The 23,046-nt window shown below is 40.5% G+C and overlaps 1 protein-coding gene and 1 long non-coding RNA gene across 3 annotated transcripts in view; one reads left to right on the top strand and one right to left on the bottom strand.

The window, feature by feature from the left end:
- LOC140679814 (uncharacterized) overlaps positions 1-10,412 on the top strand; it is a 33,167-nt gene extending 22,755 nt beyond the window's left edge. The window contains exon 3 of the long non-coding RNA XR_012051164.1: positions 2,050-10,412. This is a non-coding gene — a long non-coding RNA (uncharacterized lncRNA). The remainder of the gene's footprint in view (positions 1-2,049) is intronic.
- Positions 1-23,046, bottom strand: part of LOC133621631 (beta-1,3-galactosyltransferase 1-like) — a 50,340-nt gene that overhangs the window by 15,678 nt on the left and 11,616 nt on the right. The window contains exons 2-5 of one of the 2 annotated variants that reach the window (XM_072916062.1): positions 16,908-17,005; positions 16,139-16,538; positions 11,876-12,346; positions 11,462-11,754 (exon numbers count right to left, since the gene is read on the bottom strand). The exons of the other annotated variant lie outside the window; for it this stretch is intronic. The gene's annotated coding sequence lies outside the window, so the exon portion shown is untranslated. The remainder of the gene's footprint in view (positions 1-11,461; positions 11,755-11,875; positions 12,347-16,138; positions 16,539-16,907; positions 17,006-23,046) is intronic. 2 annotated transcript variants of the gene reach the window in all.

Below are 23,046 nucleotides of genomic sequence, written 5' to 3'. Positions count from 1 at the left end.
CTGCTGCCATTTTATAGAATTTTATTCCATGGAACAATCTATAGAACTTTCAGCAGATAAAGGATAATGTCTATAGAATTTCTGTTAGACATTCTATAGAATGCCCAGTTCTATAGAACAATCTATAGACCTTTCAGCAGATAAAGTAATGTCTATAGAATTTCTGTTAGACATTCTATAGAATGCCCAGTTCTATAGAACAATCTATGGACTTTTCATCAGATAATGTAATGTCTATAGAATTTCTATAGGATATTCTATAGAATTCCCAGCTCTATAGAACAGTGAAAAGACCTTCCAGCACATGAAGCTGATGTCTATAGAATTTCTATAGAATTTTGAATACATATTCTATAGAATCTTCAGTTCTAAAGAAATTCCGACGAAATTCTATAGCGTTCTATATATTTCTATAGAGATTCTATAGAACATTTTTTGCAGGGTGGACCGCTCGCCTGTGCATCGGCTGGGAACATCTCTGCGCTGCTGACCCGTCTCCGCTCGGGATGGTGTCCTGCTGGCCCCACTATGGACTGGACTCTTACTATTATGTTGGATCCACTATGGACTGGACTCTCACAATATTATGTCAGACCCACTCGACATCCATTGCTTTCGGTCTCCCCTAGAGGGGGGGGGGGTTACCCACATATGCGGTCCTCTCCAAGGTTTCTCATAGTCATTCACATCGACGTCCCACTGGGGTGAGTTTTTCCTTGCCCTTATGTGGGCTTTGTACTGAGGATGTCGTTGTGGCTTGTGCAGCCCTTTGAGACACTTGTGATTTAGGGCTATATAAATAAACATTGATTGATTGATTGAAAGAGGAAAAGAACCGTCCGGATTGTTATAGGCGCAAAGTGTATAAGCCAGCATCTGTGATGGTATGGGGGTGTATTAGTGCCCAAGACATGGGTAACTTACACATTTGTGAAGGCGCCATTAATGCTGAAAGGTACATACAGGTTTTGGAGCAACATATGTTGCCATCCAAGCAACGTTACCATGGACACCCCTGCTTATTTCAGCAAGACGATGCCAAGCCACGTGTTACATCAACGTGGCTTCATAGTAAAAGAGTGCGGGTACTAGACTGGCCTGCCTGTAGTCCAGACTTGTCTCCCATTGAAAATGTGTGGCGCATTATGAAGCCTAAAATACCACAACGGAGACCCCCGGACTGTTGAACAACTTAAGCTGTACATCAAGCAAGAATGGGAAAGAATTCCACCTGAGAAGCTTAAAAAATGTGTCTCCTCAGGTCGTTTACTGAGTGTTGTTAAAAGGAAAGGCCATGTAACACAGTGGTGAACATGCCCTTTCCCAACTACTTTGGCACGTGTTACAGCCATGAAATTCTAAGTTAATTATTATTTGCAAAAAAAAAATAAAGTTTATGAGTTTGAACATCAAATATGTTGTCTTTGTAGTGCATTCAATTGAATATGGGTTGAAAAGGATTTGCAAATCATTGTATTCCGTTTATATTTACATCTAACACAATTTCCCTTCATGGTTCGTGAAGCCCTTTGAGGCACTGTGAATAAATACACATACTATATGAATACATTTTGCTTGATTGATTGATCTTTTAACAGACATCTGTACTGCCCAACTTTAAACGGTATAAATCACAGTGAAGCAACTTTAATCAGAATGAAAACGACTTTGACAAATAGAGAGGTAAATAGTTGTATTGTATCAATATGACTGATGTTAAGAGAATACTTCCTTTGGGCCAAATGGAACACCTTAAAAGTTATTAGCTTTGGCCTTGGTTCTGCTCAAACAAGATCAACACAATGATCTCACCCTGTTTCTTATCTGTACACACACACGCAAACACACCTATCATTCTCTAGTTTTTATGATGTTGCATCCATCCATCCATTTTTTTTCTACCGCTTGTCCCTTTCGGGGTTGAGGGGGGTGTTGGAGCCTATCTTAGCTGCATTTGGGCGGAAGGGCCAACACAGATAGACAGACAACATTCACACTCACATTCACACACTAGGGCCAATTTAGTGTTGCCAATCAACCTATCCCCAGGTGCATGTCTTTTGGAGGTGGGAGGAAGCCGAAGTACCCGGAGGGAACCCACGCAGTCACGGGGAGAACATGCAAACTCCACACGGAAAGACCCCGAGCCCGGTGGATCGAACCCAGGACCTTCTTATTGTGAGGCACATGAACTAACCCCTGTATTACCGTGCTGCCTGTAATGTTACAATGTTCCAGGTGCAAATGGAGTGAGAGTGGACATTATTTGGGCTGTGTATGATGCAATACAATACTCTTTTTTTTTATTTTTTTTATTGTATTATTGTTTTTAAAGTAATTACCTGTTGTTGTTTTTTTAAACTCCTACTTTAACTACCTGAACAGTGAGTCTGTGGTAGTGATCCTGACTTTTTTCTGTCCTTGTCATATCTTATCGGACCAGACAGAGCAAAGTCTTAGCCAATGGTGTGGCTTTATGCAGGTTGTTGTTTGTGACATGGACCCGGTTTAAAGGGCATTGTTCCTTGATGTGGTGAAAGTCTTGCTGGAGTCCACAAGAGTCGCACCAGCTCTCAATTTTTAGGCCGCACCTCGCCATGTTTGTGCCGGTTTTGCATACCCTTGCACGTGCCCTGTTTAGTGCGCACCATTCTCTCCTGTTCAGTGGTGCCTGCTAGAAGCTTTTCTTGTATTTTGGGCTGAGGGGTTGATTGTGTTTTCCAGGTGTTTTTCCTGCAGTGTTAAAACTTTTTCTAGATTGTATGCGGCCTTGGACTTCAATGTGTTGGTGTAGGGGGGTGTCTGGGGTCTGTCAGTTATTTCCTTTTTCTGCTTTTGCTAAAGCCTCCCTGCGTATTGCTGGGGATGCTATTCCCGCGAATCTGTGAAGGCTATTGATTGGTGTCGGGCGCATGCAGGCATCTTGTGATGTTCCTGCATGCTTGTATGAACATCCTAGCAGTCGGCATTTTATTGACAGCAGATCTAAGAGATGTTTGATTATGTTTATTGTGATGTTGTGTGCCAGAGAATATAATAACTACACTACCCAGCATGCAACAGGAATGATGAGCATGCGCGGCAGCCCGGAAGGTGGTATGTGGCCATGCCTGCAGCTAGAATGTTGTTATGAGCACGCTTTATGAGTAAACGTTTAGAACTCAGCCAACACGCCTCGTCTGCATTATTTAGTAATAGACAGACAACACATGGTGTCAGAAGTGGCCGTGAGCAGCGTCGGACGGAATGTTTGCCACGAGGGAGCCACGAAAGACGAGAGGAAGGAAGATGTCTCTGGTCGCGTGAGTGAAAACGTGCGAAGGACGCCACATTTCTGAGGAGTTTGCTACGGTGTGTGAAGACTATGATCGGCGGTAAAGTGACACAGAGGACAAGGGACAAATTGAACAAATAGAAGAGGATCTTGTGCCCGAGTTGGAGGAAAGCCAACAACACAAAGAGCTGTGGAGTCCCGGTAACTTACCCCAAAGTGCAGTCATGGAAAAGCTAAGTCCACCTAGCCCAATGCTACTAACTGCTAATCTTGCTGATAACTGGAAGCATTTTAAGCAAAGATTTAATATATATTTAGCAGCAAGCGGAGCAGGAGGTGATAATGAAAAGCTGAAAGCTCATATACTTTTGCATGTTATTGGAGAAGATGCTTTGGACATATATAATAGCTTTCAGCTGGATGAAGCTAATTTGACTTTGGAACAGCTAATGACAAAGTTTGAAGAATACTTTGTGCCTCGTCAAAACGTGACATTTGAGAGGTATAAGTTTTTCACACATGACCAAAAGCAAGGAGTACCTTTTGATCAGTACATGGCAGAGCTTCATACACTAAGCAAAACATGTGAATTTGACACTCTGAGAGACTCATTAGTGAGAGATAGGATTGTTTGTGGTACAATGGATAATGCACTGAGAGAAAGACTGCTTCGAGAAACTGGGCTTACGTTAGATAAGTGTGTCAGTATGTGTAGAGCAGCTGAGACCACCAGAGCTCAAGCAAAAGAGCTACGGAGAGGTGAAACAACAGTGCATGCCATACATAAAGAACAATGGAAAAATAAAATGTGTACCAAACAAAAGGATCAAAAAGACAAATCTGTGGAATTTAAATGTGGTAAATGTGGAGGCAGCCACAAGCCAAAATATTGTCCTGCATATGGAAAAACATGTAACAACTGTGGAAGGAGCAATCACTATGCAAAGTGTTGCAAAGCAGCTTCAAGACAGAAAGTTCACACAGTTGAAGAAGATGATGATAAGGAGTTTCTTGTCAATGTGGTGCAAGCATGCACAATTGAAAAAGAAGAATGGATTGTTCCAATCACAGTGAATCAGACGACAATACCATTCAAGTTAGATACAGGTGCTCACGTAAACCTGCTATCTTTGGAAGATTACAAAACACTGACTGTAAAGAGCAAAATTCATCCAGTAAAAACCAAAGTAAGTGGATACACTGGAGAACGAGTTCCTGTTAAAGGCGGATGTATTGCAACTTTTAAACACAAGGGTCGACAAATGAGAGCACAGCTACTGATCGTGGATATGAGTGTACAACCAATCCTGGGACTCAGTGCATGCACAAAGCTCAATCTTGTCAAAAGAGTGTTTGTGGTGACATCTAAAGAAACTACAAATGCTCAGGACACACTCATGGAAGAGTATAAGGACTGCTTTCAAGGACTTAGATGTCTACCTGGACTACATAAAATATGTGTAGATAAAAATGTGTTTCCTGTTGTGCACCCGTGCAGGAAAGTCCCATTTGCTCTGCGGGAAAAACTGAAAGATGAACTAGCACGAATGGAAAAGTTGGGAGTCATTAAAAGAATAGATGAGCCAACTGAATGGGTCAGCTCGCTGGTTGTTGTGCAAAAGAAAACAGGTGCCCTAAGAATATGCTTGGATCCAAGAGACTTAAATAAAGCGATCAGAAGAGAGCACTTCAAGTTACCAACCAGGGAAGAGATCATGGCACAATTTGCTGGAGCAAAATGGTTCAGCAAATTAGATGCTTCATCAGGTTTCTGGCAGATGAAGCTTGACGAGGAGAGTTCAAGACTGTGCACATTTAACACCCCGGAGGGCAGGTACAGGTTTCTTCGTCTACCATACGGCATCTTGTCAGCGCCTGAAGTATATCATAAGACCATTCACATGATTTTTGAGCACATACCTGGAGTTGAGACAATGATGGATGATATCATAGTGTGGGGCTCAACCCGAAAAGAACACGACGAAAGACTGAGACAAGTGCTAGACAAGACAAGGGAGGTGAACCTGAAACTTAACAAAGAAAAATGTGAGTTTGGAGTGAAGTCACTTACCTTTGTGGGAGATGTTGTGAGTGAAGAGGGCGTGAAGCCAGACCCGAGAAAAACTTCAGCAATCAACAACATGGAAAGGCCAACCAACAAAGATGAGGTCAGACGTTTCCTAGGGATGGTCACCTATCTTGCCAAGTTTGTCCCACAACTGTCAACACAGTGAGCACCTCTCAGGAGTCTTCTTGAACAAAAGAATGAATGGATATGGTCCCACGAGCAAGAACAATGTTTTCTAAAACTGAAAGAGACTCTTACACACGAGCCTGTGTTAAAGTTTTATGACCCCGAGAAGAGCACCAGGATCTCGGCAGATGCATCGCAGTACGGCCTGGGAGCAGTGCTACTGCAGCAACATGAAGAGCAGTGGCTACCTGTCGCCTATGCATCCAGAGCACTGACAAGTGCTGAAACCAGGTATGCTCAAATTGAAAAAGAACTGTTAGCAAGTTTGTATGCATGTGAGCGTTTCCATCAATAGGTATATGGACAGATGTTTCAAGTGGAAACTGATCATAAACCGTTGGTGTCCATCATGAACAAACCATTGAATGACTGTCCAGTACGAATACAGCGCATGCTAATTCGACTGCAAAAATATGACGTGCACATGATGTATACACAAGGAAAATATATGTACACAGCTGACACATTGTCTAGAGCAGTGGATAAGAGAGAACTTGCAGACAGTGAAAATAGCACAGAGATACAGGCATATGTAGATATGGTAGTGACATCTTTGCCGGTGACTGCAGACAGAACAGAACACATACGGAGAGAGACTATTGCAGATGAAACTATGAAAGAACTCAAGAGCACAGTACAGAATGGATGGCCTGACAACAAAAAGGATTGCCCCTTGAAAATACAAGACTATTGGAATTGTAGAGCTGAGCTCACAGTGGTGGATGACATTGTGCTAAAAGGGAGCAAATTTGTTATTCCGTACTCACTGCGCAAACAGATGCTCGAAAAGATACACGAAGGCCACCTCGGTGAAGTCAAGTGTAAAAGGAGGGCTAGAGAAGTAATGTACTGGCCAAGGATCAATCAGGATATTAGCCAAACAACAACGTCATGTGGAGTTTGCCGAACTTACAGGCCAAAACAACAAGCTGAGCCACTGATGACTCATCCAGTGCCCCATAGACCGTACTACAAAGTAGGAACTGATCTATTTGACTTTGATGGAAGGAGCTACGTGGTAGTCACAGACTACTTTTCAAACTATCCGGAAATTGGAGCGTTGCAGTCAACATCGAGCAAAGCAGTTGTCAGTTATTTAAAGACTGTTTTCGCCAGACATGGTGTTCCATGCGAACTGTTTTCTGACAATGGTCCCCAGTTTTCTAGTTGTGAGTTTGCTGCCTTTGCCAAGGAATGGGGGTTTCAACACTCTACGTCAAGTCCAACTTATCCAAAGTCCAACGGCTTGGCAGAATGCTCTGTAAAAACAGTAAAAAACTTGTTAAAAAAAATCACAGGACAAAGATGACTTTCAGAAAAGTTTACTGATCTACCGGAGTGCACCTCTACAAAATGGACTGTCACCAGCCCAAATGCTGATGGGTAGGCGCATTCGCTCCAACCTACCAGTCAACGAGGATTTGCTGACACCCAAAGGCGCACACAAAGTCAGACACGCTAAGGAAGTACAAAAAGCACAGCAAAAACAGCTGCATGATAGAACGGCAAAACACCTGCCTATGCTGAGGCCGGGAGACGTTGTGCGTCTCAGAGACATTTCTACAGGCACTTGGAGACAAAAAGGACAGGTGGAAGAGAAAGTTGCTCCACGTTCGTATAGGATCCAGATGGAAAATGGACCGACTCTGAGAAGGAACCGCACGGATCTTCAACTACAGCTGACTGAAGGCAACATTGCAGCTCAGGAAAAGGCTCAACAGGACTCAGCTGGACCTGCAGAACTTGCTGACACTGAGCCTGACCTTGCTGACCAAGGACTGACAGCAGTGTCCGCGTCACCTGCTGTTGAGAGACTGTCTAACTCTAGACCTAAGAGACTAGTTCAGCCACCTAAAAGGGCTGATTGAGAGTTGTTAAGGACTCTGAGGTTTTGAGAGTTGTAAAAAAAAAAAAAAGAAAAAAAAAAAGGGTTGACATAACTGTTTATGATGCTTTGACATTTTTGCACTTTGTCTTTATTGAAAGAAATGTCTATGTAGAGAAAAGTTATTTGCAGATGTGGTTGCAATGCTAAAAGAATGAAAAGTTAAACACTATTTCTTTATAGGGGGAAAGATGTGATGTTATGTGCCAGGGAATATAAGAACTACACTAACCAGCATGCAACAGGAATGATGAGCATGCGCGGCAGCCCGGAAGGTGGTATGTGGCCATGCCTGCAGCTAGAACTCAGCCAACACGCCTCGTCTGCATTATTTACTAATAGACAGACAACACATTTATTGGCTCTCATAAAGTCTGCAGTGAGTGATAATCAGTGAAGTTGTTAAATGTTTTTTTTATACTAAGAAATCATAAAAGTTAAGAGTTGAAGTAAAACAAACAATTACTCGTAATTATTTTTTTATGTAGTGCGCTGTGTATGCTTAAAATGATCAACATACGTAAATATTAAATGTTATTATAAATGTGCCTGTTACTTTACATATGTAGTTACATCATGTTATAAAACCTTAATGGAGGGGTTTGGATGTTTTTTAAGGGCTTTATAGGCAGAATAGAGCATCTTCCATGTCGTCATGTCATTCATACAGATAGTGAACGATAGGCAAAATTCCCCCCAAAAAGTGCAGTTCCCCTTTAAATCCAAATGTTGAATCTAAATCAATAGATTTATTGGATTAAACATTCAGGTTAAAATTTAGTATTTGGATTTCAAATGTAAATTTATCATTTAGATTTACATTTAGAATTACATGTAATATTTAGATTCAGATTTAACATTTAGATTCAGATTTAACATTTAGATTTAGATTTAGCATTTATATTTATATTTACCTTTTAGGTTTAGATTCACCATTTAGTTTGAGAGTTAACATTTAGATTTATTTGTATACCGTATTTTTCGGAGTATAAGTCGCGCTGGAGTATAAGTCGCACATGCCTAAATGCATAATAAAGAAGGAAAAAAACATATAAGTCGAACTGGAGGCCGGTCAAACTGAAAAAAACTGACTTATAGTCCGAAAAATACGGTATACTGTTTGAGTTTATTGTGAACATAGCAAAAATGTGCTTGCTCATCTGTTGCTTGATCTCGTATCTTGAGAACATTTTGAGCTTCTCATATCTGTCTATTTCTGTGATCAATTGTTTCTCTTTTATTGCTCCTAAGAGACCCTTAGGAGCAATAAATAAGCTAAAAAGAGACAAGACATCACTGAGACAAAGGAGGTTGAGTTGAGACAACCATTTGAGCAATATTTGAGAAGTGGGATACACTGAGGAGAGCTCATATATGTATGCCACTGATCTCAATTATGTCTCATTTATTTTGAAGGAAAATTCAAGAGAAATACATTAGATGTATGAGCAATAAAATAGATCTTGTGTATGTCTCTTTCATGTCTTGATTATTTCTCTTAAATGGCTTAACAAAGCCATCATTTCTCAAATTTGAGAATAATGAGAACAAATTGAGAGTGCAATTATCTGACTTAATTAGAAATAACAGTAAAAAAAATACTCAAATATTGAAAGGTGTATCACTTTATTTGGCTATACAAAAATACAAAACATAAGATATAAAAATAGATTAAATACAACAATTTAAATGTAGTTAATTATTACATACATAATGTACATATTGACATTCACAGTAATTAAAACAACATAAAAACAATATACAAAAAATAAAACAAATACAAATATAAATGAATTTAACCCTAAGTACTCTTTGTTGTGAAAAAGTCAGGGGTAGATTTTTTAACTCCTTGTCGAGCAAACCATGTTCCGTAGTTTAAAAAAAACACCTGACTTCATCTCAGTAAGAGGGTGAGTAAATGACAAAATTTTCCATTTTTGAAATATTCCAAGCAAAAACTGAAATACATTTATAAAATTGTAACCGTGCTGTTTGGAACTGGTCTACATACAAAAAATAATCACACATTGAAAACCAGGGATACTTAAAAAAAAATTTACCTCGGGGCCCGACCAACTTTTCCACTACAGAGGGGTCTGGAGCCCACTCAAATACAAACACTGAATTAGTCATCTTACACTAAAGCAGTGGTTCTTAACCTGGGTTCGATCGAACCCTAGGGGTTCGGTGAGTCGGGCTCAGGGGTTCAGCGGAGGTCAAGACACACCCGACTCATCGTATAAATAAAAACTTCTCCCTTAATTCGGCGTACTACGGATAGGGCAACAGCAGAAGTCACACTGATTTGCAGGTGTGTAATTTGTTGTGAGTTTATGCACTGTGTTGGTTTTGTTCTTTGAACAAGGTGATGTTCATGCACGGTTCATTTTGTGCACCAGTTATAAAACATGGCAACACTTTAGTATGGGGAACATATTCACCATTAATTAGTTGCTTATTAACATGCAAATTAGTAACATATTAGCTCTTAACTAGTCATTATTAAGTACTTATTAATGCCTTATTCGGCATGGCCTTTTTATAACCCTAACATGGCCGTAGACATTTTAGAAAAATACAGAACGATATTTGGAAAAATGCCAGTAAGATGCATAAAAAAAGCTATGTCAATTAAACATATTGAATATATTGTATTTTACACCCTCTCTGTTGTTTAAAATGTTTACAGTAAATAGCAAGTTATGTATCGAGTGTCATGTCTTGTATTCATTTATTGTGGGAATGTCAGAGAATAAAAGAGTTGTGGTCTGCTGTGAAAATTGCCTTGATTGTCCATCCTAGGCCAGCGCAGATCACTTGAGGTGCCTGCGTCACGACAGTTGCTAATGTTAGCCAAGTTAGTTCATATGTGTTGAAGTGGAGGTGATTGAAATAAACGAGTCGTGTATGAAAAAAGCTCAACTTCCCCATTATCTTGACATGGTGTCACAGTTAAGGACTACACACCTACAGTGACCAAAGAATGGAAAATTTTAGGCCCCCGGTGCAGTTTCATTTTGCCGTATTGAGGCAGTGCTTTTGTCGTGTTCCCACCTTACAATACTTATTGTATGCAGTTTAACAGCGACAGCTAAAAAAAAAGAAACACACAGACAGACGTAGCAATTTTGATGACCATAACGTTCTTAAGTTAATTTTCATTTACTGTTTGACATACCGAATTTTTCGGAGTATAAGTCGCTCCAGAGTATAAGTCGCACCGGCCGAAAATGCATAATGAAGGAAAAAAACATATATAAGTCGCATTTTTTGGGGAAATTTATTTGATAAAACCCAACACTAAGAATAGACATTTGAAAGGCAATTTAAAATAAATAAAGAATAGTGAACAACAGGCTGAATAAGTGTACGTTATATGACGCATAAATAACTAACTGAGAACGTGCCTGGTATGTTAACGTAACATATTATGGTAAGAGTCATTCAAATAACTATAACATATAGAACATACTATACGTTTACCAAACAATCTGTCACTCCTAATCGCTAAATCCCATGAAATCTTATACGTCTAGTCTCTTACGTGAATGAGCTAAATAAAATTGTTTGATATTTTACGGTAATGTGTTAATAATTTCACACATAAGTCGCTCCTGAGTATAAGTCGCACCCCTGGCCAAACTATTAAAAAAACTGCGACTTATAGTCCGAAAAATACGGTATTGACTATCGGCCATGTCCTACAATTGTATTACATTTTTTAAATGCCTCTAGACAACGTATTTAATGCTTTTTATTGCCGTTTGAGGCCTTAATTTACGCAAAATCCATTTGATTTAATGCCTTGCGAAAACCCTGAACATACAGTACATTAATACACACAACCACACTTCAAGTTGATGGACATAACACTATATTGCTTATCACAAAGCTAGTTTTTTGGTCAATCACAAACTGTAATTATGTAACATTCAGTTATGCTTCTAGTGTGCTGTAATAAATAAGGGATCAAACGTTCTCGTATTGAACCTCTAATTATTGTTGCACAATTTTGGCCTGAAAACACCCTCAGTTTGGGAAAACTTACTTAGGATTCCTTCAACTTTTTTCCGGTCAAGGATGCGCTTTCCTGTTCCTGCAGGTTTGTTTCCAGGGCGACCAAAAGCGACAGCATTATGACACTCCTCAACTGTAAAAAAGTGTGTGGAATAAACGCATAGAATTGGGCTTTGAAGCATGACTCATGACAGCAAGGCGGAACGATGATATGAATACGCCGTTCCCAGCAAAGAGCTCCTGCTGATTGTTGAGGCGGGCCGTCGCTGTATTTGTCTCCAACGAGGTCGCAGAGAGTTTGGAGTACTCTGACTTGGCCCGGATCTAAAAGGGAAAAAATAGCACAAACAATACCATAATGAGAAAAGAATGTGTTCAAGGCCCAATCACAAATTTAAGTAAACAAAATAATTACATTATGAACAAATTAGCATGAATTACTTGCCTATTTTCAAGAGGACTTCTTCGATTCGTTGCTTTTCTCGCAGGATTTTTTCTGAACTTCTCCCGACATCCATCACATGGCGTCCATGATTTTTCTGCCTGCGGTCGATATGAGATAGTGTCCTCGACCGATGGGTTGCCTGCATCTCTCCTGTCCGCTGCCAGGAAAGCTGGGTTTATATTGTCAGGTGGATTCACCCCGCTAGTTGGCAAGCTATTGTGTACTCCGGGTGAAGGACCAGAGGTGTTGTAGATAATTGGTGATGGGCCAGCGGTGTTGAAGTCATGTAGTGATGGGCAGGATGCATGGCCTTCGTAGGGAGATGGACCTTTGATGTTGAGGCCATACGGTGGTAGGCTAGATGTATGGCCTCCATAAGGAAATTTACAATTGATGTGGAGGCCATACGGTGATGGTATGGCTGTATTGCCGCTGTAGGGTGATGGACCGATGGTTCCCTCTTTGGTAAACCTATCATGAAATTTCATTGAACCATAGATTACCATTCTATAAACCCAATATGTCCATATATATATATATACAATATCAAAAGAGATGAGAAATACTGAACTACAAAACAATTATTGAATTGACCCGCATTTTAACCTCCAGCGGCCCAAGGAGAACAAGTATTTAATAGACTGGTGATTCTGTAAAATATAAAACAAAACAAAAATTGACATTGTATGGTTTTCAGGTAATTTGCATTTTTTTCCTCTTTTTTACCTCTACTTCTCTGAAGTATAAAATATGGATTTCATGCAATAAGATGCACATTAATTACTTAAAAATTCATACAATGTGATTTTACGGATTTTTGTTTTGGATTCTATCACTTACAATTGAAGTGTGCCTATAATGATATTATTAATAAAAATAATGATAATATAAGTAACAGACCTTGAACTACAAAATCAGCAGTGTTTAAATTATTTGTTCGCCTTACTCTATGATGGACAGTACCAATAATGAAAATAAATGTACCATGACCAAAATTGACCATATCTATAATCGTTCTGTACAGTACTCCTAAACAGAAACATTTCACATCAAAGACAAAGGAACTGGACCAATACTGAAGATGAAATTATCTTGACTGCAAGGAAATAGACAACTCACTTAGTCAACAATACCAACTAACAGATTATGACAGATTTTTTAATATGAAGTTATACATAACATTGACTATCACCAAAAAGTTATTACTTTATATATCTCAGGATTATTTATGAAATGTACAATTACCGTAAGTGTAAACTGTCAAACCAGTACTTATATTTGGTTTAAATATGTTTTTTTTAACTATTGCTTATTGAGATTACCGCCCTACCTCCTTTCTTTCACAGAGGAATTACTGGCATGTGAGCAACCTTTGACAAAAGAAGAGGAAAATTCACAAAAAAGAGGAACATTTTTATCCGCACGTAGTGCTCCCATGCAAGCCCCAAATTTTGTTTTAAAGAATCAATTACTACATAGCACTGGTGCAATAAAACAATAAATATATATCGCGATAGACACATAATCATATCAATATTACATGCGTTCAATAAAATATTCGAGCAAGTAAGATTCGCTGCATTAGGTCACTCGTGCTTTGGGAACCCAGAAAACAGAAAGTGTCACTGAGGGGGTATAGCTCGGTTGGTAGAGCGGCCGTGTCAGCAACTTGAGGGTTGCAGGTTCGATCCCCGCTTCCGCCATCCTCGTCACTGCCGTTGTGTCCTTGGGCAAGACACTTTACCCTCCTGCTCCCAGTGCCACCCACACTAGTTTAAATGTAACTTAGATATTGGGTTTCACAATGTAAAGCGCTTTGAGTCACTTGAGAAAAAGCGCTATATAAAATGTAATTCACTTCACTTCACTTCACTGAGCAATGGGAGGGACATACTATAACAGACAATCAGTTAACAGTATTTACTGAGCAATGGAAGGGACACACCAACAGCCAATTACATAACAGTATCAACAACAAGTGAGCTAGCTTGATGATGCTAATTATGCTAACTAGCAAGCTTGTTTTGATTTCCCTGTCCTGAAATTCAGTGCGGAGCAACAGCAAGTACCTGCGGCCGAGACGAGCGTTCCACAAATTTTGTTTGGATCCTATTTTTTGATATTGTTTACTTAATTCATCCATGGAACTTTTCTTATTGTTGAAAGCTCCGGTCGGACAGCTTTCTCGGGACACATTTCTGGTGTTGTGTGTTGCTCTGAGAACCCAAGGGTGTTTCGTTAATGCCCGATTGCTGATAAGAAAGCAAAGTTAACTGTTTTTTGACACTCATCTTTCAACTCCCATTCTCACACTACTTTTGTTTATATTTGTGTATATTTGTATTTATATTTAATTTAAAAAAATGCGGCATTTATATTTTTACGTGAAACTGAATGTTTAAAAACTTATATTTCTTCTGTTAAGAAAGTATATATTGTGCAACAATTATTTTTTTCTCAATACAACTTGTTTATAAGATTTCAGTGTGTGTTCAAGTACTTCTTGAGCACATTCATCAATACTGTGATAACAATTGTAACCATGACATGAAATGTTCATTTTGTTACTCCCTAGTTTTGACACATGAGATTGTAGAGTGGATATTTACACTCTATGAACATTTTGACCATGGTTAAAAAGTAATAAAATGATGGCAAATTAGTGTTTTCAGGGTCCACAAGTTCAGAACGTTTAATCCTGAAATGAAAGTGGATACAGATGTTGGGTTTTGGGCAATTAAATACATTAAATATATGTATTTGTCATTCACATACTATTTACTGAAACTATTATTTGATGGCAGATAAAATAATATTGCAGTTAAAGGGGAACATTATCACAATTTCAGAAGGGTTAAAACCATTCAAAATCAGTTCCCAGTGGCTTATTTTATTTTTCTAAGTTTTTTTTCAAAATTTTACCTATCACGCAATATCTCTAAAAAAAGCTTCAAAGTGCCTGATTTTAACCATCGTTTTATACACCCGTCCATTTTCTTGTGACGTCACACAGTGATGCCAACTCAAACAAACATGGCGCATAGAACAGCAAGCTATAGCGACATTAGCTCGGATTCAGACTCGGATTTCAGCGGCTTAAGCGATTCAACAGATTACGCATGTATTGAAACGGATGGTTGTAGTGTGGAGGCAGGTAGCGAAAACAAAATTGAAGAAGAAACTGAAGCTATCGAGCCATATCGGTTTGAACCGTATGCAAGCGAAACCGACGAAAGCGACACGACAGCCAGCGACACGGGAGAAAGCGAGGACGAATTCGGCGATCACCTTCTAACCAACGATTGGTATGTGTTTGTTTGGCATTAAAGGAAACTAACAACTATGAACTAGGTTTACAGCATATGAAATACATTTGGCAACAACATGCACTTTGAGAGTGCAGACAGCCCAATTTTCATCAATTAATATATTCTGTAGACATACCCTCATCCGCGCTCTTTTCCTGAAAGCCGATCTGTCCAGTTTTGGAGTTGATGTCAGCAGGCCAGGGAAGCTAGGGTCGATATTCTTCTCTTGATCATCTTCGGTGGCATAAGGGACGGTGTGAGCCAAGACATCCAGGGGGTTTAGCTCGCTCGTCTGCGGGAACAAACTGCCGCCATTGCTTGCCGTGCTACCGAGGTTCTTTGTCCCTGAATTGCTCACACACTCCGGCAGATTCAATGGGGGTCTGGCGGCAGATTTCTTTGACTTTATCGTTGGAAATGCATCTGCTTTGAGTGTCGCAGGATATCCACACATTCTTGCCATCTCTGTCGTAGCATAGCTTTCGTCGGTAAAGTGTGCGGAACAAACGTCCAATTTCTTGCCACTGGTGCAATCAGTCCCTGTTTGTGTTGTTACACCCTCCGACAACACACCGACGAGGCATGATGTCTCCAAGGTACGGAAAACAGTCGAAAAAAACGGAAAATAACAGAGCTGATTTGACTCGGTGTTTGAGAAAATGGCGGATTGCTTCCCGATGTCACGTTGTGACGTCATCGCTCCGAGAGCGAATATTAGAAAGGCGTTTAATTCGCCAAAATTCACCCATTTAGAGTTCGGAAATCGGTTAAAAAAATATATGGTCTTTTTTTCTGCAACATCAAGGTATATATTGACGCTTACATAGGTCTGGTGATAATGTTCCCCTTTAATGCTGTTTTTTTGGTTTGGAATTTCACCAAATTTGATTTTATAAAGATTAAAAGTTTTGAACTTGTAGCCCCATAGGCATGAGGTAATAAATGTCAAGCATACCCATAGGGTGGTGGTGGTCCAACAGTGTTGCTGCCTGTTACAAGTCCCCTGTCACTTGATAGATTCAGCGCTGTGATATTATCATGTTCAGACAGTGGGTTCCAATCTACTGTAATGGTGTCAGACCCTGATGTTGAGTATGATGGCTCATTGGCTTCTAATATATTTCAAAATGACTCTTGTGTAGTTTGGCAGCCTTTTGGTGACTGAGTCTGATCTTTTCCTGAAATATATTCAACAGTTGCCCTATAAAATTTACCATCTGACTACTTTGCTAAAACAGAATCTCCTGTTCTAAGATCTAAGATCTGCACAGGAGCTTCATCTCTTGACAAAATGTCTGCTCCTGTAAAGATTTTGCCGGTATAACCGTCCTCCCATCTGACGAATGCCAAACACCCTGAAAGAGAGAGTGCAGAAGAGAAAATGTTTAAAATGTTTTATTTGAGTATACAAATTTTGACTGGTATTTGTCACCTCATTTGGACAACAATGTTATAATTATTCCCTCTCCCCATCCCTATTTGCATTTTAAAGCATATGCAGTAGGATGAGCTTGCCCATCGCTGTCTTAGAGGTGTGTGGCCTCATTACAATTATGGTACTGTTACCTAACTTCCTTGGGGCGACTTTCCCAAGGTGGCATTCTCAGATGTTCTTTAAATACTAAACAAACTAATAAAGTCCTTTTTCCAGTTTGTTAGCTACATGTTACACTGCAATTTGGCTTACCCGTAGTCCACTTTGCCACACATACATAGAGACTTACCAGATTGCTCATTTGGGGGAGGAGAATTATGCAGGTCCTTCATTTTCATTATGGGAACTCTTAACCTCTTTTTTGTTGTCATTTTCTTTTTGTCCATCCTGTTTATGAAAAAACAAATTTTGGATCACAAACTGATTGGCAACACTAAATTGACGCAAGTTTGTGAATGTTGTCTGTCGATCTGTGTTGACTTGTCCAGGGTGTACCCCGCCTTCCGCCCGAACGCAGCTGGAATAGGCTCCAGCACCCCCCACGACACGGAAGGGAAAAGCAGTACAAAATAGATGGATGGATGGAACTATAATATAAATGGAAAGTATTTACATATATGGGGTCACTCCATATGGATGTTAACTTTTTGGGTGAATCATATTTAACTTCTGTCAAAAACAAGTGAACAAAATGATTGTTTACGATCGTTCTGGCTATAGTAAAAAAATCTCAACCCAGACAGTTTACCGTATTTTTTGGACTATAAGTCGCAGTTTTTTTCATTGTTTGGCAGGGCTCCAGTGCGATTTATATATGTTTTTTTCCTTCTTTATTATGCATTTTCGGCAGGTGCGACTTATACTCCGGTGCGACTTATACTCCGAAAAATACGGTAATTCTTATTTAATTTGTATCTATTTTGGGGTGCGGGGGGCTTGATGGCACCTTTTTATAATAGGGTACATATTAAGAAAGTTATGGCATTTTTAACAAAAAAGGTCATGAATAAAATCTCGAGCCCCAATGACTTTGTATTGAAGAGGTTGACCATAAATTGTAAATAAAAGAAATTGTTATTGTAGCAATTTAAGTTCTCCACTTCCGGTTCCGGTTCACCGTGCGTGACTGCTTGCTGACTGCTCGCTGTTTCGAAAAAGCTAAGTATCGTTCTATTTGTGTGCTTTTAAATTGTTCTGCAGCTTTCTTTATTACTTTCTCAACATATTTAGTAGTACTATTTAACTTGCAAATCACCCGATCTCTGTCTCTCCACCCCTCCCGCAGCTAGCTAGCAGCTAGAAAGGCGTCGCCGGGCGCCGGTCAGAAGGAGTCTACTCCTGCACACTGTCACCAGGACTTCTCGGAAGACAGCAGGAACTTCACTCGGTGACAGAAAACACCGTGAGTATGGCTTCCTGCGCGTCTTGCACCTTACTCACGGAGAGGCTGGCTCTGCTAGAGGGCCGTGTCCGCCAGTTAGAGCAGAGTAATCTCGTAACTTTAGATGTTGCGGACACATCTGCTAGCGTTAGCTGTAGCGAGCTAACTAGCCCAGCCTGTAGCAGTCCTAAGCGGCCTACAAGCTACGGTGTACCGGTTGAGACGCATAATAGATTTAGCTCTTTAGCTAGTCCTACACCCCAGTCTACCGGGCACCACACCTTAGTCATAGGGGACTCCATCACCCGAAACATAAAGCTTAGCAAACCAGCCACAATTAAGTGCATCCCGGGGGCCCGAGCACCTGACATTGAGGCTAATCTTAGGGAGCTAACTCGTAACAGGCCTAGTAAACACGTACGACAGGCTAATCGCACCACTAGTTATGCGAATATAGTTGTACACGTTGGCTCCAATGACACTAGAATGAGACAGTCAGAGATTACAAAGAGAAACATAGCCAGGACTTGTGATCTCGCTAGAAAGATGTCCAGGCATCGAGTAATTGTCTCTGGCCCCCTGCCTGCGAGAGGCAATGATGAGAGATATAGCAGATTAGTCTCGCTTAACAAGTGGCTGGCTAGCTTCTGTAGACAACAGGGACTAACGTTTATTGATAATTGGCCCTCTTTCTGGGGCAAACCAGGCTTGCTGATGAGGGACGGCCTTCACCCTAACCAGGAAGGCGCCATCATCCTGTCTAAGAATATAGACTACTGTTTAAGTCACATTTGACTAACTACACTAGAGCAAGCCCGGTCACAGGCAATTACAGAGCCTGCTAGTCCGGGTGAGGAGTCAGTTAAGCTAGAACTAGCCAGCACCAGGCTGGATAATTCCTGTACGCATAGCAATTTTCTTAGAATAACACACAACTCACATAATGTGTTTTCTGTTGTGAATGTGTCCGGGGTAGATATGCATTCTACTGAGGTGGCAAATCATGATGCGTTCAGTCGATCGCAGCATCAAGCAAACAATCTGAAAATTCCCGTCGTATCAATTCCTAGATATGGTCGAAACTATTTAAAGTGCACTACGTATAATAAACGCAACATTATTAATATTTCTACTACGGATAATTTAAACAAAAACTCGTCAAAACAGCCCAATACTTATAATATGGGCTTTTTAAACATAAGATCATTGTCTCCCAAAACGTTATTAGTTAATGAGGTCATTAGAGACAACAATCTTAACGTCATTGGTCTTAGCGAAACCTTGCTCAAACCAGACGAATTTTTTGCGCTAAATGAGGCATCTCCTCCTAACTATACGAATGCGCATATTGCCCGTCCCCTTAAAAGGGGTGGGGGGGTCGCACTAATATACAATGAAAACTTTAACCTTACCCCTAACCTAAATAATAAATACAAATCGTTTGAGGTGCTTACTATGAGGTCTGTCGCACCGCTGCCTCTCGATATGGCTGTTATCTACCGCCCCCCAGGGCCCTACTCGGACTTTATTAATGAATTCTCAGAGTTCGTTGCTGATCTAGTGACGCACGCAGACAATATAATCATAATGGGGGACTTTAATATCCATATGAATACCCCATCGGACCCTCAGTGCGTGGCGCTCCAGACTATAATTGATAGCTGTGGTCTTACACAAATAATAAATGAACCTACGCATCGCAACGGCAATACGATAGATCTAGTGCTGGTCAGGGGTGTCACCACCTCCAAAGTTATGGTACTCCCGTATACTAAAGTAATGTCCGATCATTACCTTATAAAATTCGAAGTTCTGACTCATTGTCAACAAACTAATAATAATAATAACTGCTATAGCAGCCGCAACATTAATGCCGCCACAACGATGACTCTTGCTGACCTACTGCCTTCGGTAATGGCACCATTCCCAAATTATGTCGGCTCTATTGATAACCTCACTAACAACTTTGACAATGCCCTGCGCAAAACCATTGATAGTATAGCACCGCTAAAACAAAAAAGGGCCCCTAAAAGGCGCACCCCATGGTTTACAGAGAAAACCAGAGCTCATAAATTATCATGTAGAAAGTTGGAACGCAAATGGCGCGCGACCAAGCTTGAGGTTTTCCATCAAGCATGGAGTGATAGTTTAATATCGTATAAACGCATGCTTACCTTAGCTAAAGCTAAATATTACTCAAATCTCATCCGCCTCAACAAAAACGACCCTAAATTTTTGTTTAGTACAGTAGCATCGCTAACCCAACAAGGGACTCCTCCCAATAGCTCCACCCACTCGGCAGATGACTTTATGAATTTCTTTAATAAGAAAATTGAACTCATTAGAAAGGAGATTAAAGACAACGCATCCCAGCTACAACTGGGTTCTATGAACACAGATACAACTGTATCTACGACGGATACTGCAATACAAAATAGTCTCTCTCTTTTTGATGAAATAACATTAGAGGAACTATTACAGCGTGTAAGTGGGATAAAACAAACAACATGTTTACTTGACCCACTTCCTGGGAAACTTATCAAGGAGCTTTTTGTATTATTAGGTCCATCAGTGCTAAATATTATAAACTTATCACTTTCCTCTGGCACTGTTCCCCTAGCATTCAAGAAAGCGGTTATTCATCCTCTGCTCAAAAGACCTAACCTTGATCCTGACCTCATGGTAAACTACCGACCGGTGTCCCACCTTCCCTTTATTTCGAAAATCCTCGAAAAAATTGTCGCACAGCAGCTAAATGAACACTTAGTGTCTAACAATCTCTGTGAACCTTTTCAATCCGGTTTCAGGGCAAATCACTCTACGGAGACAGCCCTCGCAAAAATGACTAATGATCTACTGCTAACGATGGATTCTGATGCGTCATCTATGTTGCTGCTTCTTGATCTTAGCGCTGCTTTCGATACCGTCGATCATAATATTTTATTAGAGCGTATCAAAACACGTATTGGTATGTCAGACTTAGCTTTGTCGTGGTTTAACTCTTATCTTACTGACAGGATGCAATGCGTCTCCCATAATAATGTGACCTCGGACTATGTTAAGGTAACGTGCGGAGTTCCTCAGGGTTCGGTTCTTGGCCCTGCACTCTTTAGTATTTACATGCTGCCGCTAGGCGACATCATACGCAAATACGGTGTTAGCTTTCATTGCTATGCTGATGACACCCAACTCTACATGCCCCTAAAGCTGACCAACACGCCGGATTGTAGTCAGCTGGAGGCGTGTCTTAATGAAATTAAACAATGGATGTCCGCTAACTTCTTGCAACTCAACGCCAAGAAAACGGAAATGCTGATTATCGGTCCTGCTAAACACCGACATTTATTTAATAATACCACCTTAACATTTGACAACCAAACAATTACACAAGGCGAATCAGTAAAGAATCTGGGTATTATCTTCGACCCAACTCTCTCGTTTGAATCACACATTAAGAGTGTTACTAAAACGGCCTTCTTTCATCTCCGTAATATCGCTAAAATTCGTTCTATTTTATCCACTAGCGACGCTGAGATCATTATTCATGCGTTCGTTACGTCTCGTCTCGACTACTGTAACGTATTATTTTCGGGTCTCCCTATGTCTAGCATTAAAAAATTACAGTTGGTACAAAATGCGGCTGCTAGAAGAACAAGAAAGTTTGATCATATTACGCCTATACTGGCTCACCTGCACTGGCTTCCTGTGCACTTAAGAAGTGACTTTAAGGTTTTACTACTTACGTATAAAATACTACACGGTCTAGCTCCGTCCTATCTTGTCGATTGCATTGTACCATATGTCCCGGCAAGAAATCTGCGTTCAAAGAACTCCGGCTTATTAGTGATTCCCAGAGCCCAAAAAAAGTCTGCGGGCTATAGAGCGTTTTCTATTCGGGCTCCAGTACTATGGAATGCCCTCCCGGTAACAATTAGAGATGCTACCTCAGTAGAAGCATTTAAGTCCCATCTTAAAACTCATTTGTATACTCTAGCCTTTAAATAGCCCCCCTGTTAGACCAGTTGATCTGCTGTTTCCTTTCTTTTCTCCTCTGCTCCCCTTTTCCTTGAGGGGGGGGGGGCACAGGTCCGGTGGCCATGGATGAAGTGCTGGCTGTCCAGAGTCGGGACCCGGGGTGGACTGCTCGCCTGTGCATCGGCTGGGAACATCTCTACGCTGCTGACCCGTCTCCGCTCGGGATGGTGTCCTGCTGGCCCCACTATGGACTGGACTCTTACTATTATGTTGGATCCACTATGGACTGGACTCTCACAATATTATGTCAGACCCACTCGACATCCATTGCTTTCGGTCTCCCCTAGAGGGGGGGGGTTACCCACATATGCGGTCCTCTCCAAGGTTTCTCATAGTCATTCACATCGACGTCCCACTGGGTGAGTTTTTCCTTGCCCGTATGTGGGCTTTGTACCGAGGATGTCGTTGTGGCTTGTGCAGCCCTTTGAGACAGTTGTGATTTAGGGCTATATAAATAAAGATTGATTGATTGATAAATTAGTGCATTTTGACCAGGTTAAAACAATCAATGTATCACAGCAAAATGATTCTTATATCACGTAACTAGTCTTAACAAGACCTGTCTGATAATGCTGGTTTCATTTAAATGAATGAATGTTTAAAATTTTACACACATACCTACTCTATTTTCCTATATATATGCAGTTTATATAATCAATAGCATGATATAAAACATACTCGGCCACTGCCAGCGAGTAAGCAAATGTCTTCTGCTTTGAAGATGGCGGGGCAAATTGGTTAATCATTGAACACTCTCTTATTTATTACAACTAGCCAGCCATACCAATAAAATGCAGCCCTGACCTTCTTTGTTGATTGTTACTTTACCTACAACAGTATTATAAAACATTTTAAAGTCAAGCCCCCCCAAATTAATATGCACTGTAGAATCTAATTGTGAAGGTCATTATGTATACTAACATTACTTGTTGGGCAGACGCCATTAGCGTTACCGCAACCTCCCAAAGGACCACTCCGTTGTCACAACAGTAAAATATTTTCACTTCACAAC

Source organism: Nerophis lumbriciformis, linkage group LG25, assembly GCF_033978685.3.
Source record: "Nerophis lumbriciformis linkage group LG25, RoL_Nlum_v2.1, whole genome shotgun sequence".
Classification (NCBI taxonomy): domain Eukaryota; kingdom Metazoa; phylum Chordata; class Actinopteri; order Syngnathiformes; family Syngnathidae; genus Nerophis; species Nerophis lumbriciformis.
Note: the sequence above shows the minus strand (reverse complement) of the source record. Positions and strands in the feature narration are given on the sequence as shown.